The 19,057-nt window shown below is 39.8% G+C and overlaps 1 protein-coding gene across 4 annotated transcripts in view; it reads left to right on the top strand.

Moving 5' to 3' along the window:
• Nucleotides 1-1,815: 1,815 nt before the first annotated feature.
• MPP5 (membrane palmitoylated protein 5) overlaps nt 1,816-19,057 on the top strand; it is a 68,033-nt gene continuing 50,791 nt past the window's right edge. For 2 of the 4 annotated variants that reach the window (XM_006021403.3, XM_006021402.3), the window contains exons 1-2: nt 1,816-1,894; nt 12,542-12,627. The gene's annotated coding sequence lies outside the window, so the exon portion shown is untranslated. Of the gene's footprint in view, nt 1,895-12,541; nt 12,628-12,649; nt 12,823-19,057 lie in introns of those variants that run through there. The other 2 variants (XM_025201368.1, XM_025201369.1) reach the window with 2 other exon arrangements.

Raw genomic sequence — 19,057 nt, 5'->3', positions numbered from 1 at the left:
GTATTGTATATGTGGATCTTTATCATAAAGAATAGTCAAGTTTCCTTTCCTTACCTGAATTTTCTTTCTTCAAATATTAAGGTCCATATATTAGGCCCAGTTGAGGATAAATGAATCCATTCAGAGTAAAAATGGAAACCAGTATCCATTTGACGAGAGTTAATTGTCCATTAGTTAGAATAGTAGGGAGGATTGTTGTGCACATTTTTGCAAAGTATTGGTAACTTAGGAAAACAGACTTCTGGCATTTTAATTGATCCTGTAGTAGTCCCCTTAAACATGTCCACATGCCTACTCATTTGGAGCCTCTTACTCATCAGTATGGAGATTCTTAGTTATCTAAGGTCCTGAGACTGTCCACCTGTTCATGGGTGTCGTGCCCCCCCCCCAAAAAAAAAAAAAAAAAACAACTTTGCATCTGACAGCATTGGTTTATATAACATTACTGCATGACTGACTGACCAAATTTTTTCACTTCTTTGATCTGATGCATTTTATGTATAAACTAAATAGTCATGTTCTATATATTTCTTAAGTTCTAATGCTTGTATTACATTTTTAGGCAGTGTTCTAGTCACAGGCTTAATCTTGCATCAGTAGCATAAAGCCAAGTCATTCTCTGTTCTGAAGTTTTTTGGCCACATCCAGAAATTTCATGGTTCCTCAGTGCTATTTAATGTGGTGTTATGCCATTTTTCTGTAACTGTTGCTTCTATTTTCTTTAGGAATTCTGGATTATCGTTGCTGGAAACAAACAAGCATAGGTGGCATAGAGCACAGAAAATTATTTGCATTGCAATTCTGCTGCTTTGCAGAACTTTGCTCAAATACCTACCTTCCTTGAGGTTTTGTGGTATTAAATGATTGTGATCTCCATCTGCAGGAAGTCTGTTCCTTGTCTAGAATGACTATTTTGGTAAAAACTGGTGGGGAGGGATAAATTATTTTGTACATTTTGGGTTTTGGATATTGGTGAAGCTCATTTCCTGCTTTGAAAAAGAACTGGCAAAACATTCCTGGGCAATGCAGAAGAGGCGTTTAGGTATCAAAGTTTGGAACAGGCTGCAGAGGACAAGAATGCGTTTTAAGATTAAAAAACCTCCTAAACATAGAGGAAAGTTTCCATGACTCATAATGGGTGGACAAGATTTGAGGAGCATTAATTCTGCGAGGTATTTTAAGAGAAGTAGAATGGCAAAGGATTTCTCTCTAGAGTACACTGGTGTCCATCTGCTCTAGTTTCCTGACTAATATGAGCTGGTACAAAATCTTTAAGATGGTGCAAAAATTATGGAATAGGCTGTTTGGGGGTATGCTTTTCAACACCCAGCACTTAATGGTTGCTGTTTGGGGGTATGCTTTTCAACACCCAGCACGTAATGGTTAGCTTGTGGCCTGAAACATGAGGGTTTATATGTTTTCCTGTTTTAACTATAAATGTACCATTCCAATGTGTTGGAATATTATGAAACTCTTGGCCTTAATGATACCATGAAGTAATGGGTTCTATAAATTACTTATGCAGGTGTTTGGAAGGAAGGGGAACAACAAAAGTGAAGTCCTTTTTTCATTTTTTTGCATTGAATACAATAATAAAGACTAGTCAGAGTACATGAGTTAATGGAGTATAGAAAAGTTACCTTATCTTTCATCCCCTTTTTCACACTCTAGCCTCTTCATGAGGCAGCCTTATCATATCACCTTTGCCCTTCATTGTTATGCTCTGGATCCTCTTCTGTCTCTTATAACAGAATAAGCAGAAATGTACTTTATCCAGGTGAAGGTGCACCACTGACTGATATTTATTTTCTCTTTAGTTTCAGCAAGGGACTGTACTGAAACTCCACCTACTCTACAGTTTTCTCAAAGAATCTGCCTGCAAAACTGTAACAAGGTGAGTGAGAACCTCCTTTTTTTGGAGAACAAAAATACAGGAGTTTCCTCCATATTCCTGTAACTGGATAAAATATAATTGCTCTAGAATAGTTTACTTTATTTGTGGAATGGTGCCTAGCTTTACCATTGCTTTTGAGGCATCACTAAAAGTTAGTGGCAAATACCTTTGAACAAAATAGGCAAGAGAACTGCTAAGAAGATGAAATGCAAACAAATGGTGGGAAGTAGCAGAATTGTCAAATTATAGTTTGCTTGCCAAAGGATTTCTTATGCTAGTTGACTTCGTAGCTCTTGCCCCCAGGCAGAATCCAAACTCTGTCTTCTGTAAATGGAACTCAAGATTCCTGCCCCTGGCTGATGCATGAGAAGGTAATCAAGATGCCAGTTAGTGCTGTCAGACAAATGATGAAATTGCCAGCAGCCAAAAAGTACTTTGTTATTTTCTTCCTTTCTGACTTGCATCCTGGAATCACATGCACTCTTTCTTAAGCGTGATCTTGAACTGGTCTATTTGCCCGTAGTAAGACAGACTACTTTCTTACTCAGACTTTCTGCATGTCCTGAAAAACTTCAGTTTGATAGGAACTTCCTGGCTAGTGTGTTGAAAAATTGGTATTTCAGCTGTCTTAGGTAGTTTCCTGGTACCTCTTTAATACCCATCTTGTTATCTGAGTCTTCCTTTTTGTCAGGTAACTCATGGATGTGTTAAGCAAAAAGTATTATAGGAATGCTGAAACCAAACACCTTTTGTTTTGCTTCCTGAGGCAAGAAGGAAACAGCTGAATGCAAAGGTGCTGACAGGTTTTTCCTCCCATATCATTCTTCCAGTCTCCTTGGAGCTTTTTACAATTTTAATTTCCTTTTCTGTACTTCATCATCATAATATCTCCCTAACCACATAAACACATTTCTCCTTCCTGTAATGGTGTGGTCTGGCTTGGGTATCACTAGTTTGTATGCTTAGTAGTTCTGTTACATAAGGCACAGCAAGCTAACTATTGTTTTTTTCCAACTGTTGAAGCTTTCAACTGGGAAAACTGGCTGTTTGCAGGAAGAGAGTGACTGAGTATGAAAAATTCTAGTTCTAGATTGCAAGGGCGGAGGAAAAGACTCCACTAATACAAACTAAAAGTTTTGCCTTTCTAGCTTCTAGTATTAGTTTAATGTGCTTAAGTGGGACGTTGACAAAATTCGCTATTACGTTAAATGTGTATTGTGCTTTAAGTAGCGAACAAATTACACTGTTACACTGTGCCTCTTGGAAAAATAATTTGCATGTTCTGTTGAGATTTTGAGACTTGCTGCTTGTTTTCATGAGAAAATGTTTAAGCCCGTTCCAGATCCATACCAGCATCTATTATGACACTGAACATCAGAGCCCAAGGCATGTTTTATTGTATTTTTGCTTATCAGTACCTTTATGACTTCATTACAGTTTCTAGAAGATGACGTGTATGGTGTATTTTTGCTGTCACATGTACAATGCAGGACATTGGTATGATATAACAGTGCTCAGTGGTCTGGTTTTATTGATTTGGTCTCCTCCAATAATACTAACTACATTTTCTTTCTTGGGTCTTGATGTTAATGTAAAGCAGACGAGTCTGTGCACTTTGTGCTGGATACATGAGATCCAGTAAATCACAATTTAGTCATGATCTGCTTTATATACTGAAACAGTACATCTTGAACTATAGAAATGTAAAATTCTTTTTTCTTTAAGCTAATCCAAAGGCTCTTTTTCTTAAAAGATAGAAGTAGTAATATTTGAAATATCACTTATCCAAAAGTTTTACTCAGTAATCTCAAATACAACTGCCAAATAAATAATAATACATTAAATAAACTCAATTGTGGGGAATTGTGTCTCTAAAGTTTTGGATTTAATAGGCATTTATCATCAGGTGGATGGCATCAATCTGCCTTAGGAAGTTTAAACTCCTAGTTATATTACTTTCATTATTTTAGAATGAAACTAAACAATGATTAATAAAATGGGCGTGGCCATATGTCAGCATTATTTTAGGTTTACTTTAATAAGATTATTTTTGGAAAACTGTACGAGGGCTCCTTTTTCATCTCTGGAGTACCCAGGACTATAAATTGTAAGTATTACTGTAAATCATGAACTGCACTGTGAAAAGAAACTAATCAGCTACATTGTCTCAATGAAAACGTGCTTGTGTTAGTATCTCTGGCATGTGCAAACTTGTACAAACTTATTTGTACATCAAGTGTTTGTTTTGTAGAGCTTTGATATATATTTGAGTATTGTATAACATGTTGCTCAATAAAATAGCTTTTAGATTTCTTCTTCTTTGCACAAAATGGAGGTGAATGTTGAGCTGTTAAAATGCAAACATCCTGCATTCCCCATTTCAAGATATTCCTCCCTGCCTCTTTCTCATTAGTATATAATGTAAAAATAGTCTTGGAGCAGATAAGATCTGCTTAAGCCTGGTACCACGTGGGAAGCTATATCTGTGGTAAAAAATAAGAAATTTGGTTGACTCCCTTTCATTCAGCCCTAATTTAACCATTTGATAGCAAATTTTTCAAGAAGTCTTAGTTCATGAATGTATCATGACATTACTTGTCCATCTGTCTTTCCTGTTGAAGAGGCAGCCTTAGTTGAATGTATTTGATGCACTATGGGAAGAGTATACTTGAGGGAAAACCTGGGTAACGGAGGGAGTCAGCGGTTTATGGGATGCACCTTTGAGTCCTGAATTTGTTCATTTTCTGGTAGTGTTGGCAAATCATTGATGTTAAAGATTTTGTTTTGAAGTTACACCCCCGATTTACTCCCTTTTCCCAACTAATTTGTTACAGACATACCTTTACCACTCTGGGGATGCATGCTTAGTGCACTTGAGTGCAAGTCCTTTGTTAATGGTGCTGTTGGGCCAGTACATGCCCCTTTGTCTTCATGCTTGCAATCAAGTTTGTAAAGGGTGTGGTTGATCTGATTCCTTCTCATTTTTTGTCTGTAGCAAGAGTCAGAGCTCCCTGTTTGAGTCACAGTTTCTCAGTTAGTGTACTTCCACTACTTTGTAAATGGTTGGTACCTAATGTTGAGTAGTTATAATTAGTCAAGTTGTCTGAAATAGCTTGTCTAGAGCCTTTCCCTTAGAAGTAATAAGTATTCAGAAGCATCCAAACTTCAAATAATCTTCCTCCTTCAGGCCAGTAATGTATTTCTAGTCATGGCATTCAACTTGCCTCTTGTTTGAACAAAGGACTTTAAAAAGACAAATGCAGCATATGCAGACCATTTCTGTCTTGGATACATAAGTTCCTTGAATTTTGCATAGAGGTCAGTACATCTTATCTGATCCTGGGGACTCTGCACCTGACAGCTACCTTCATGGCAGGGGTAGAAACAGGAAACCGGGAGTCCCCGCCCCCAGGAGTTGGACAGGGCAATTTGAATGCCCAGCTGTACAACATCCACTAGTACTGATCTGCCATTTAAAGAGGCCTACTGCATGGATTCCAAAGAAAAAAATGCTACTAGAACCACACATACAAATCCATCTTTTTCCTTTTATAGGTCCATTTTTAAATTGTATTTTTGATCAGTCCTTGAGAAATAAAGCAACACTGCAGTGTTTAATTGCATCAGAGGCTTTTCCTTTTCATCTGTAATGAACTTGGTCATTCTAATTGAATGACTTAGTCATGTGATGTCTTCCTCTTTATTTGTAGAACATTTGAATATTACAAAAATTCAACATTCAATTTTAACATCCATATGGAACCAAACCAAACCAAAGCGTTGTCAAAAAGCACAATGTTTATGTCTGATCCAGTCATGTTTGGTTCCTACCAGCCTCTTCCTTATTTGAGCCATGTTGATTTTTAATCCAGTGGCATTCCCCTGATATACCGATATATTCATGAGTTTTGCCCCTTTGTTTCCAGCACCTATCAGTTGAGCTGATGTTTGTAAACCAGCTAATTGAAGTTAAAATACATGTACAGATGTATTTATATTTGCTTTACTTCACAGCTAGTTCTGTGACTTCTGATTGAGATATATATACATCTACCCACTCTTTGATTGTGATATCAAAAACAATTAATCACTGCTTAGAGCATAGTTTAAAAGTAGTTAAATTATAAATGCCCACAGAATTGCCCCATAATACCATAAATATCCCACTTGGATATTTGGAAGGGTAATAGTTCTGGGTCTCCAGATCTGCTTTTAAACCACATAGCATAGTTATATAGCTGGCAATACAAATATAATGAAAAAGATGCTATTCCTGGTGTAGCTTTAGAGTCTAAACACGTGTGGTGTTTAACCGTATAGCCCAATGGGCTGGATTCAGATCTTGAAGTGACCAGATCCAGCTCACAGCATGGTGGACCAATGGTAACCAGCTTGACCCAGTGGGTCCCCTTCTCTGCCCTACCCTGTGCCTCTGACCCCTTCCACAACCCTTCACGTTCTGCTCTCTTCCTCTCTCCCTGTCCTCCCTCTGATACTGTCAGCCATTTCCCTCTTCCTTTACTCACTTCCCCCTCTACCTTCCCTTGCAGAGGGGAATGGTGGCCTGTGGTACAGCCAGGTTGCTAACACTCAGTCCAGTGCTCTGAAAGGTTGAGATGCATTAGTCTAAACCAGGGATACTCAAACTCTGGCCCACAGGCCAGATCCAGACCATGGTTCTGTGACAGCTGGCCCGTGAGGCTCCCCATGGGTCCAGAAATTTAGCTGTAGGAGAGTGGTGGCACTGCTCCTTCACCATCATTTCCAGACCCATAGAGAGCCCCAGGTCCTGTGCTCTAGGACTAGGGACCGATATTACACATAAACCAATTTAAGTGATCAGAAACTGGCTTAAACCTGTAGCAGAATAGATGTTCATTGCACATAAGCCCATTTGAAAATGGGTGAAACCGGTTTGAGATAAACCCGGTTGAATGTAGTATCAGACTTAACTAATTTGGGTCAAACTAGTTTACTGAATGTCTGTCACAGACCCCTTCCTGGTTTAAGTTATATCAGAGTCCACCAGCATCCCGGCATGCTCTCTGGGCTAGGCAGGGCTCTCTGTTCCAGAGAGCTGGGGCTGGCCCCCCTCCCCTCTGCTCCCTGGCTGGAGCTCTGGCAGATACTTGCAGGCACAGCAGCATCTATGTGGCTTCCCCTGCCCCCTCCCCACCACCTTGCTGTTCAAGCTGGGATCCCTCCCTCCTCTCCCACAGCATGGACCATAGCCAGCATGTGGTATGCTAGCTAAAGCTGAGAGGTGTCTGTGTAAGGGAGACAGGACAGTGTCTGTTTAGGGCTTTTTGGAACTAATCAACAGGTAGCTGGTAATGTCCCTCTGTTCCTTCCTTGGAAAAAGTTGTTTATGAAGAGTTTGCACTAATGAGAGAGGCTTTGTTTTCTGATGGGGTGCTCAGTGCTGATAACAGAGCTGATAAATACCCTGTTATCAAGGAGAGAGAGGGAACCCCTCCCTAATCAGAGTGTCCTGCCAGGGCTGGCCATGTCCCCCTCAGCTCAGCACTGTGGAACGTAAGGGAGGGCTGCTCTAGCATCCTCTGGCTTCAGCCTGAGCCAGTGCAGGCATGTTCCTGCATTTCTTCAAGCTGGAGGGGATGTCTTCATGATTACAAACTGATTCAGCCTAGGCAAGTTAGACTAACCTGCAAAGATTGAATCAGTTCAGGCTTAGGCTTTTTGAGTGTCTGTCCCTAGCCTAGATCAGCGCCCAGTCCTAGTGCATAGGGCTGGGTGGGAATGACATTGGGCTCCAGGGCCCAGTCTCTGCATGCCCCCAGGGACCAGGAGTAGGAGGCACTAGGCCCTCAGGACCCCAGCCCAGCAAGCTGGAATGGGAGGGGCCTATGCCAGGCCCGTGGGAAGCAATTCTGGTGGTAGAAGATGGCATTGGGCCCCTGGAGACCAATCCAGGCACATGGGGGCAAGAAGGTGTGGTGCTTGGTCACAGGGCCCACTCAGGGCAAGGAGGGGGTGGTGCTGAGGCCAGGGCTCAATCCAGCCAATGGACCACCCCACCCCATCCCACTTGTGTCCCATAGAGCCAAAATGTTAAGCGCCACTGGTCTTAACCTATAATTCCATCTCTGATAGACAAGGTAATTGTTATCTGAGACTCCTTCCAGCAAACCTATGGCACAAATATTGACGTACATTACAAACATCTACAAGAAAATATTGTCAAGTGCTAACTTTCTAATCTTTGTCCTTGTACATAGTCCTGTGCACCACTGGTTGCCTGATTATATGGCTCTTTTTATTTGCTTTAAGACTTTATATGTTTCTCTTGTTTTTTGTGGTAATCTAGTGGTATTTTCATTTGTCAGTATCTTCTTATGCATTAGCTATATTGGTTAGACCTTGCATTGTGATACATGTGTTCTGAGTCTCACTGTGTCAACAAGAGTAAGGCTTTCTATTGGTAATTTCCTGATTTGCTCTTGTACCTTCTCAAAATTAAAGTATCAACATTTACTGTTCACTAGTCCTCCAGTACATTAGTAGAATTGGAACATGTACTGTGTTTACCATACATACTGTTTTCCCAAAAATCTACCCTTCAACACTGGGGTGCGTGTCTTGTGTGGAAGCTGATTTTCCTTCACTAGAATAGAAGCATGGAAAGGTAATGCTACAGGATGGCTGCCAGCTTCTCCCTCTGGCAGCAAGCAGCAATTATGCTATCCAATGTTAACTCTTACCCAGCCAAAACCTGTTTCATACTTGAGAGTGTCTGGGAAAAGATTAACACTGGATGCCACCTGTCTTGCTTGTTGCCTGAAACAGAAGCTGGCAGCTGTCTTGCAGCATTGCTTCTCCATGCAAAAGCTAAATCTAGGTTGTGACTGGAAAAATCTTTTTTTTGTACATTCTGCCTTCCAATACAAGGCGTGTGTCTTATTTGGGGATGTCTGGTATGCAGTGTTTTTCCTTGCAAATCAGTAAACTCATTCTTAAGTGCTTTCAAAACCCTATAGCATAACATGCAGGACAAAATCTTGTCCTTTGCATACAAGAAGCTTTTAGCACAAGATTGCTCCATAAAATAGAACCAGTTTTGATCTCAGCTTCTACCACCTTGATGGGGGGGTGTGTGTGTGTGTGTGTGTGTGTGTGTGTGTGTATGTATATGTGTGTGTATATATATGTATATATATGTGGTTGCTAAATACTTCATTTTTTGACATTTCAAAATACCACCCGCAATTTACAGACTAAAGATAGTATTAATCTTGGTTCAGAATCTGTTTACACCTGGGAAGTGAAAGCCTTCATAAGAGAGTATCTAAAATTTTATACTGAATTAATAATGGACCAACTCCTATAATTAGAAGGGACAGAGACAGGCTTTTGGGCTTTGTGTGCCCTTCATCAGGTCCAAAATCTTACTTCCTCTCTCTCTCAACTATGCAAATTGGTTGAATAACAGGTGTCCTGCTTCTTTCATCCCTGGAGCATCACTGATAAAACACCGCTACTCAGACATAAAGTTAGATATGAGACTTAATGATAGATCCATTGAGCAAGAGTTGCAGTGCATCAGGTTTGTTTAGTCAGGGAAAATCTGTTCTTGGACATTATAAAGCTGGAATCTGAAATAGCTGATCATTTTATGGGGAAAAAAACTGTTGTGGGAATCAAAACAACAGAACTGAAAATCTGGTCAATATGTAGGTGGTGTAGAAATGAACATGGTGATTTTTTTGTGTTTGGGGGGGTGTTAAGTGTGCTAAGGCCATATTTAGATGAGATACTCCTCATCGTGTGCCCTGTATCAGCCATAGAACCATAAGCTTTCTATTGTGGATTTTAGAAGTTATCTATATTTTAAAAAGCTTGAATTTGTTTTGAAAATATTCTCTTCAAATTCCAAAAGATGGTGGCAACTACAAACTTTTGCAGATTGTCTTCTTATTTAAGACAGCTGTGAGTTATATGAAGATGGGGTTGGTTACAAGTCAGACCAGAGCACAGAAGACAACGATAAAAACTGGTTTCTTTGCCATGGTGCACTCAGAAAATATTGCAGAAATGAAGTTTGGGAGCCAAATCCTGATATGGGCAGTTTCACTGAGATCAAACCATGTAGAACTGTAGGCACATATTTCATAAAATAAGTAACTGACATTGTGAGTGAGGCTTCTGGCAAAACCTCTCAACAGTAATCAAAGAAAAAGCTAAAAATGCTATGATGAATTTTGCAGAGGGTAAAAAAGATGTTGACCCCTTGTGTGTCAACCTCCTTAGGGATTGCAAATTTGAAGTAGTAAAAAGTTCTGCCTTTGTGAGCAAAGGACCAGGAAAACTGTTTTTAAAGCTCCCCTTGGGTGTCAGATTCACCAGGCTACAGCAACCACCCTTTGCATGTTTTCAATATCTTGAAAAATTTGATTGACAGTGATGCAATATAAATTCACTTTTCTACTCTTCAACTTTACACAGTCTCAGATTGGTGCAGCTATCACATTTTAAATTACTTAAATTAATTTTAAAGCAAGGACAAACTTGAGATCACTTGATTCAGACATTTAATAATAGAGGAAGAAATGTGAGATCCAGGTACAATAATACAAAACAAAAAAACAGAGTGCAGAGACAGAACCAGAACAGCAACAATATTTCATTTTAATTTCACTGAGAGAATGAAATCACAGTTTGAAACTAGGAAACTGTTTACTTTCTCAGATGATGAAATTTGAAGTTTGTGGATGAATGATTGATAACAAGCCACTTATTTCTTGTCAAGTCTCTGGACTCTCCTTTGATATCTGTTAACATTTACCTGGAATTTTAGGAATTTCTTTAATATGCATCCTTCTGCCTTAAGGTTTTCTAAATGTTTAGGGTCAATGCTATAAAAGAGGGGTGGGGAAAGGAAATACAATTTAACTGATTCAGCAATTTTATTTTCTTTTGTGTTTTTAAAATGTCCATTTTATCCACTGCCATCTACATATATCTGTAGTGGAGCAAGGGGTTGATATAGCAGAGTTGGTTTAAAGCTGGAAATTTAGTTGTAGTAGCTTCAAAGGCAGTGGGCATATGAACTAAGTTGGGGTATAGAGCTCTTTTATAAGCTGTAATGCTGTCACTTCTGTGCTTTTCATTTGGTTCATGATTCATACTGTCCAAATTTCGAATCTGAACACACACTTCTTTGCCATTCATCTGAATCTCCAGCCCACACTTCTTTTCATTTCCTTTCTTAAATTACTGTGGTGACTGGTCTCTGCCATACTGTTTATTCAGTTAATAAAAGATTTAGTTATCTTTGTGAGCACTAGCTGTGTAATAGGTAGTGAGATATGGAAGCCTGCATCAAGGGCTGAACTATAGAGCTGTATTGGTGAAAGCACAATATGACAAAAGGCAAACAAAAGGCAAGGAACCTATAGTTAAATTCATGAGTTGACCTTGGTGACACTAAGACGGGTGTAGATTAATGGTGAATTTTAGTAACAAAATTTCAAGAATATCATCAGCAACGTGAAGCTTGTAAAATTTTCCCTTTTAAACTAGAATTCTAAGAGATGTCAAAAACCTGCACATCTTCCCTCACAAACGCACCTTTTTATGTGCTGCTTAAGAATTCCCAGTTAAATCATTTAGAATAAGCAAACTTCTCACTATATTTTTAAATTAAAGGATTGAGGCCAGACAAACTAGAACACTCATTGCTAAGTAATATTGGCAGCTGCAGTGCCCACTGAACTACCCTTGAAAACAGTTCATTAGTGTAGCCAGGACAAAACTATTCATAGCAGCACTGGAAAGTTGAGACTTGCTGAGAATGAGTGAATGCTTTTGGTTTTGGTTTTCCTTGTGTCATTTAAACTCTTCTATTCCAGTTCAGGGGGCAGACTGACTATCCTTTTCAGAGAAGTTTCAGTTTCTTCTTGCATACCAGACCCTATTGTTAATCTCACTATTGGAATTACCTTTAAAAATGATTATATATATCTCATGTAAGAAGGGGAGACTACCACTAGATCATATTTGAATTATCTGTAATTGTTTGATCAGGGGTGTCAAATTGTGTGTGTTGTGGGGAGTAAAGGGCATGGCCTGTCACAGAATTTGAGTCCCTGGTGGACATGGCCATCAATGGCCTTGGCAGGTGAGGGCAGTGCAACTACAGCTGCCACTGGCCTTGCAGATCTGCCCTGGGAGGAGCCCCCATGGTTCAGATCTGGCCTGGGGCCAGTTTGATACACCCTGTATACTCTATAAGTAGTTGTGGTCTTCCCTTGTTACATGAATGATTTGTAATTTTTACTCTTGTTCTTAAATTCCAGTTTCATCATTTTTATTATTCCATTTCTATGAAGTATTAGTTTTCATATTTAAATGGAGCTGAAGTATTTTTTTTAAGTAATCTACTGTTGTGTATCCTGTATAGCTTTTAAGCTGATTTCATTCACCTGAGTCATTCAGCTTTAAGTGTTACTCAAATGATTGACGTAAGTAGAACAGATAGTTTAAGTGCTGTTCTTCAGAGGTTTATTGACATCATTACTGCTACTTACTGTGAGGTTTTAGCCATCTGCCCACTGAGCCTCATACAAGTTGCAGAAAGGTGTTTTACAACTCTGCATTTGAGTAATCATCTAATTCTCTGTCTAACAGGCTTAGAAGACTGCTACTGCTTAAAAATAAGAGGAAAAGAAGTTGAGCAAGTGGACAGAGGAAAAAGACATTTTTGATTGTATGATGTAAGTTCCTCAGCTCTTTGCATGAACCTCATGCTAGCTGACAAAGCTGTTGCTATGGAGGCAAACAGTCCAGCTCCAGAGAATGTCAATGGAATGCTAATCTGATCTAAATGAGAAGTTCCAGCTGCTGACCAAAGGGAGTCGTAAAAGAGGGAGTAACAAGGGGAAATAAACAACTCGCAGTATTCCAGACAAGTGCGTCTGATCTGTTCTGATATCATTTCAAATTCTTGCCAAACATGTTACTGATCTTCTTGTTGCAGTTGATAATAATTATAAGTCTTCCATTGCTGCTGTCATTTCAGGAAACTGAAAATGTCTCATGTCAAGTCTCTTCTCTCTCAAGTTGGGGAACCAAGTTAAAACTATTACAGGCTGTTTTATCAGCCTTTGATAGTGCTCTCTGTTTAATGACTTTTAAAACAAAAGTGGCATGTGATTTCAAATGGAAAATTACTTAATTTTAACCATTGGATACACTTCATAAAGCAACTTGTGCTTCCAGTTCTATAGTAAAACACATCAGAATGCACTGTTACCTGTGAGCAAAATGGAGCCTTTGATGGAGCAGCAAATGTTTCTTGTGTACTTCTTTATTGCAGAAGCATGTGGCCCAGGGAAGCAGATCACGCTACAAATAGCTCTTTTTGCTTCTTAGTATCACGACCGTTACTTGATAGGACTTTTAATCTTAATGAGCCACAATTCCATACTAAGTGTTACCTTACGTTGCATTCAGTAGGGTCTTTTAATGTAGCCAGTGAAGATTTAGCTATGTTTAGCAGTTGCATTTTTAGCTACTGGCATTGTACCTACTGATAAGATTTGAGTTTTAGCACTGTTCTTAAGCCTAAAAGTTGCTGAATAGTATTTTAAGTTCTAAATTTTCAAGCACTCTGGTTTCTCTTCTGTTCTGTGATCCTTGAAGCACATACTAATGTACATCTCTTGCACTACTATACTTGCACACCAAGCAATGCTGTATCAAAGATCAGAGTCTAGCCCTAGTTTTTACAAAGATATAATGTTTCAGATTTCATGGAAGTCCTGAAATTTGTTACATGACTAGTTACCATTTTTTAATCTCTCCCATACAAAGCTTAAAGCAGCAGCACAACATTCCTTTTCTTAGGAGATAACAGTTTTCAGTTCTCATACTCTAGATCCATTCTCAGTTAAATTTACGAGACCTGTGATATGTTAACACTTTTTGGCATGTCTGAAAAGACTTTGAAATCTCCATGTTTAAACTGATGGTGCCTAGCATATTTTGTAATGAATAGTGGTTTGAAGCAGTTAATCACCTGGGAAAGGGAAGAAACTTTTTCTGTTACAAATATTCTTCTAATTATAAAGCAAATTAGGTAGAATATTTTAGTAGATTCTAATTTGATTTTTAATTCTTCCATCTTAAACTTACCTTTTCCTTTCTGTTTTGTATTCTCTTATTCCTTGTTAGGAAGCTTTTGAAATCAAGGGAAAATACATTGTGTAAAGCTGCATATTGTAAGCTCTGATAGCTAGAAATGTTGGGACTGCTGTACTATTTCTAATATTTAGTTTGTTTGCTCCTGTATCCTGCCTGTTAGTGACCTGTACAAGATGCCTTGGAGAAAAGTGCAAGAAACACCACATAGAAAATTATTTTGTAATTGGTACCATGGTGGACGCTTCTTCTTTCTCCTTATTTATTAAGAGTTAGTTTTGCACCCTTTGAAGAATGAGGATTTATATACATTTTGCCCTCTTATGTTTAGGTAATGTCCAAGCTTCTTAATACTCGTGATTCATCTAAATCAGGGGTGGACAATTCTTTCGGGCAGAGGGCTGCTTACTGAGTTTTGGCAAGCCAGCCAGGGCCGCATGACAGGCAGCCCAGAGCAAATTAATATTAATTTTCTAAATTTTTTAGGAGTCCCACGGGCCGGATAGAATGGCTTGGTGAGCCGCATCCGGCCTGTGGGTCACATTTTGCCCAGATGTTATGTATCCTAAGTGAGAATTGTTTTGGTGCTTTTTACCTCTGTGATTTATAGGGTTTTATTTCTATATTGATTAGATACTATATTTTTTCACAACATGCAATGCACCTTCTCCCCCCCAAATCAGCTCCTCAGTTGGGTTACCTGTGTTTTCTTCTCTGGAAAAGCAGCACATATGGAGATGCCGTGTATGCCATGCAGCTGCCAAGATGGCAGAGTCTTATGTTAACCTTCCCATACCCATAACTATTGGTAGAGCACTGTAGCTTGTGCCTGATGCAGAAAGTGAGCTGCAGGTAATATCTTGATGTGGCTTGTGGTGTGGAAGCAACACTTTATTTGCAGGAACGTTTTTAATAAAGAGCTATTTACGGTAAAGAACTAACAGTTATGCTGCTGCTTTTGTAAGAGTCTGGGGACAATCCAGGACTGTCCTGGGACTGGGCCCAACAATCAGCTGATGTTGACCTAGCCTTGTGACAGCCTGGGGTCCTGAGCACACTCAGGGCTGTCTGGGACCAAGGGTGACAATCAGCTGGTTGTCAGCCCAGGTCCCAACAGCCTCAAGTCTCAAACAGGAGTGTGGGCTGTAAAGGCTGGGACTGACAACCAATGGATTGTCAGCCCTACAAGCTAGGGTGCGGCACACAGTTTTCAACTTGTTAGTAAAGGGGAGCCTGGATCGTGATCCTGGGTTTGCCCTGCACTGGCAAATAGAAAAAGTGTGATTGGGATCAAGGATCAGATCCCATTTCTCCATTAAATGATGTGCGCCAAGGGCCTACCATACACATGACTTCAGAAAGCTGAAGCCAGGTGGGGATTCTGAGGCTCCTGGTAGACATTTGCTATGATGCAATTAATATATTAACCACACCATAAATAGTAACTCTGCCACATATTCAGGCAATTAATGGTGCAATAACATGAGAAACCAGCCACGAGAATGATGCATGTGTTCCATTATATGTGAAACATTTTTGTAGTTGGTTTCTATCTTGCTTTAAATTTGAATGTGTGGTGGGGTGAAGTCCTGCCATGCAGTCTGATGCTGTCTATACGGCTAGGCTTTAAGAATACCAGCTAGCACGGTACCACAATCCCCAGCTGTCTGCTCCCTAGGTCTGTGGCACTGGCAGCTGGTCATGGGAGAGTGTTGGGTGCCAGAGGGTGGAGAGCTCACCAGCTGATATCACATTTTTCAGAGGCAGGGAGCAGATCAGCATGCTGACAGCCACACAGTGCAGCCCCATGCAGGCACTCTGAAAACCCTGTGTGTTGGCACTCTGAAAACTGCATAGTGAAGCTCCACATAGCATGGATCAGTCCCTGATGCCATGCTTTCCGTGGCCCCTTTGAACATCTGGGCAGGCTGGGAGCCCATCATCAGGGACTGAGTCCCTAGTGTTGGACTCCCCACTTGTTTGTCATGTGATTGGCGTCTGACGAATCATATTCTGGATCCCAAAAATTCCATGACCTGCCATGAATGCGTGGCATGGCGGGATGTGCAATTTTTCAGATCCATGATAAAATTCATCATATCCCAATTGTGCAATTAAATTAACTTTTGTCAGGGGCCTGAGTTTCAACATTTCTGTGCTGTCTGCCAACAGGATTCCTAACCATTTGCAGTAGGGAGGTCCTTTTTAAGAAACCCTACATGGAAGACAGCAGCTTACTATCGCTACCAGCTATTCCATTACTTTGCCTGATTGAGTTATGTGCTGTGAATCAGAGTTTCAACTCTGCTGACCCAGATGAGAGTTCATTGTGCTGTTTTTCTTTTTTTCATTTTAATTGATAAGAAAGTCACTATCAAAGAACTAATAGACCTGCCATTCATTTTCCAAACTGGGCTGGATCCATCAGCAAATACAGATGTTCACTCTTTAACCCAGGAATATTCTCCTCTTGGCAGGGTTAAGTGACAGAACCTTGACATTTCTAAGCAAGTGTCTCAAATCTTTCTGGTTCTGTGAGAGTAGTTTTCCAGATGGATTAATAGTATGACTAAAAAAGATTTATTGTGTTGCTTTTAGCTTTTGTGGCCTCCTTTTAAATGCCACATACAAGAATCACATTTTTTTTTCCTTTTAACTAATTGGTTTTCAGAAAAATAGCATCTGTTTACGAACTGTTTGGGTTTTTCTAAGATTTTGGAACAAAGTGGACCAGTATTGTTTGTCCTGGTCATTTTTGTTTATCGGGGGGAGGGAGGGAGAGGGGTTTCTGTATTAAACCCCTTATTAATTTTTTCCTTTTTGAGTTCTTATACTGATCTTGAGCAGCTCTTATGCATTTTTTAGTCACTGTTTGTAATGAGCTAGTATTCAGGGGATTTTTTTGTTATACTGTAGTAAATTTAAATTCTGCTTGGTCAGCAGTTTTCTGAGCTCATTAGCTACCCATATCTTGCTTTGGATTTTCAAAGGTAGATTCTTCTGCCTTCACTATTTTGTTGTCTTGTCTAAGAAAAGACTTGTCACCTCTCCAGCCCAAGTCTTGAAATTTTTGCATTTAGAACAATGTCTGAAGTCCATTCAAATTTGTCTCCAACTCCAGTTCCATGGAGGTTATTGTTAATGCAAGAGAATTCTATTGTAGGGCATAGCTTTCAGTTTCTTACTCATATGACCTAGGTTCCTGACAGACATTAAAGTAAAGGTGCGATTCATTGATTAATCAATTAATCACATCTTAAATGTAACATGTGTCAGGGTCCCAAGATTCCTTACAGTTGGATCTTGTGCTATTTGAAATAGAACAGTTGCTACGACAAAGATCCCGGGTGTTTTGTCCCTTGCAGCATACATTTCAAAGTAACAGTACTGGTGTTCCACTCTGGGAATGGACTATACTCCGGCCTTTCAGACCTACAAAGCCCACCTCCTCTATGGAGAGTTGTAGCTTTTGGCACATCCCTTCTCTAACTCAGTCAAATAAGAAAGTGTTCTTATCAGAGCATCTTTGAGGCTGTTTTTTGTTTTAAACCCATCCAAAACTTTTATGGAAGTGCCTGGTCCCTCTTTTTTAAAGTCTTTTTGACTAGTTATCAAACACTGGCTGCTTTTTTAACTCTTTTGCTTTTCATGGTGTGAATTGTTGTTTTTATTCAATTGGATATCTCAATCTACGTGATGTATATGTGTAGGATTGCTGTGGTAGAATGTTTAAAGAAAGTTAAATAGCTTAATCAGGGCTGTCCAACTTCTGAGCAGCTGGGGGTTGAACAACTGCAGGGGCCACTCCTTCCCTGCACTAAGTTCTTTCTCCACTGTGCACATAACCCAGCTCCCCTCTCCTGCCACATGTGCAGCACTTGCAACTCCCTCCCTGTCTGCACATCTCATGCAAGAAGCCCACCTTTAGTATGCTGCAGACACAATCTAGCTTTCTCCTTAGCCTCCCCTGCTGTGTGCATAACACCTGCCCTGCACCCAGGAGTACAGGCAGAAATCAGAACCGGGAGGAGGGTGGGGGAGTCTGGAGATCCCAGCCATCTTCCCCAAAGCAATAGGAAGAGTGGCAGCCAGGTAGGAGTCCACAGGTTGCCAGTTCAACAGCCCTGACTTACATATTCTCCTATCCACCCACTTCTGGTTTTAGGGTCTGCTATTTTGCAGGGGTGGTGGTTTGTCATTAAAGTGAACATCAACCATTTTTTTCAAAAATGGAGCTGAAATTTTGAGAGCATCTGAATGGTACAAACCACTACCTGAAGGGGATGAAAGTTTCACCTCTGTGAAGATATATGGGAAAATGGAGCTAGAAGCAGATGACATTTAGCTTTCCAAACTCTTAATGCTTTGGCTATTTTGCCCAGTTTGCACTGGATTCTTAAACTAGAGTGAAAATCCTTTGTTCTGTCGTCTAAGAAATAGAATTTCCAAGTAACCTAGTTCATGTTACCTTGGCAGTTGCCTTGTTTGTGTTTTGCAGTGTTCCTTTTATTCTGGGACAATTCTTGAACTGCTTCCTTTTGAGGAGCATATAGGATGCCTTTAGAGAAGGGAAAGTTACTTTGTAATTCTATCTATAAAGATAATTTTGCAGGATTTTTGCCTTCTCTTCCTTGAATTTGGAAGAAGACCTCTGTGAAGGTTTTAACTTATTATCCAGGCCTTTCTGAAGCATTAAATTCTCATTTTTTTTGGTGGTCAATTTTTACTCTTTAGGGAGCCTTCCTGCCCAGAAAGTTCAAGAATGTTAATTAAGTCTGTAGTACATAATGGTGGAGGGTGATATTTTTTGTTCTTCCATGCAATTTGTCTTGACATAACATTCTCCTCTTTGCTTACTAAAAGGCAACTGTGAAATTTCAAAAACAAATAGTGAAACTCTGCTACTATATGTGTTTAAATAGTACCTACAGGCCTTTCTACACACCACAAAATTTGCCTTTAAAGCAGCTTAAATGCCCTATTGCACCGCTTTAATGGCATTCC

The sequence above is a fragment of the Alligator sinensis genome, unplaced genomic scaffold (assembly GCF_000455745.1).
Source record: "Alligator sinensis unplaced genomic scaffold, ASM45574v1 scaffold768_5, whole genome shotgun sequence".
Taxonomy (NCBI): Eukaryota; Metazoa; Chordata; order Crocodylia; family Alligatoridae; genus Alligator; species Alligator sinensis.
The sequence above is the reverse complement of the archived record's forward strand: the minus strand, read 5'-3'. Positions and strand labels throughout refer to the sequence as shown.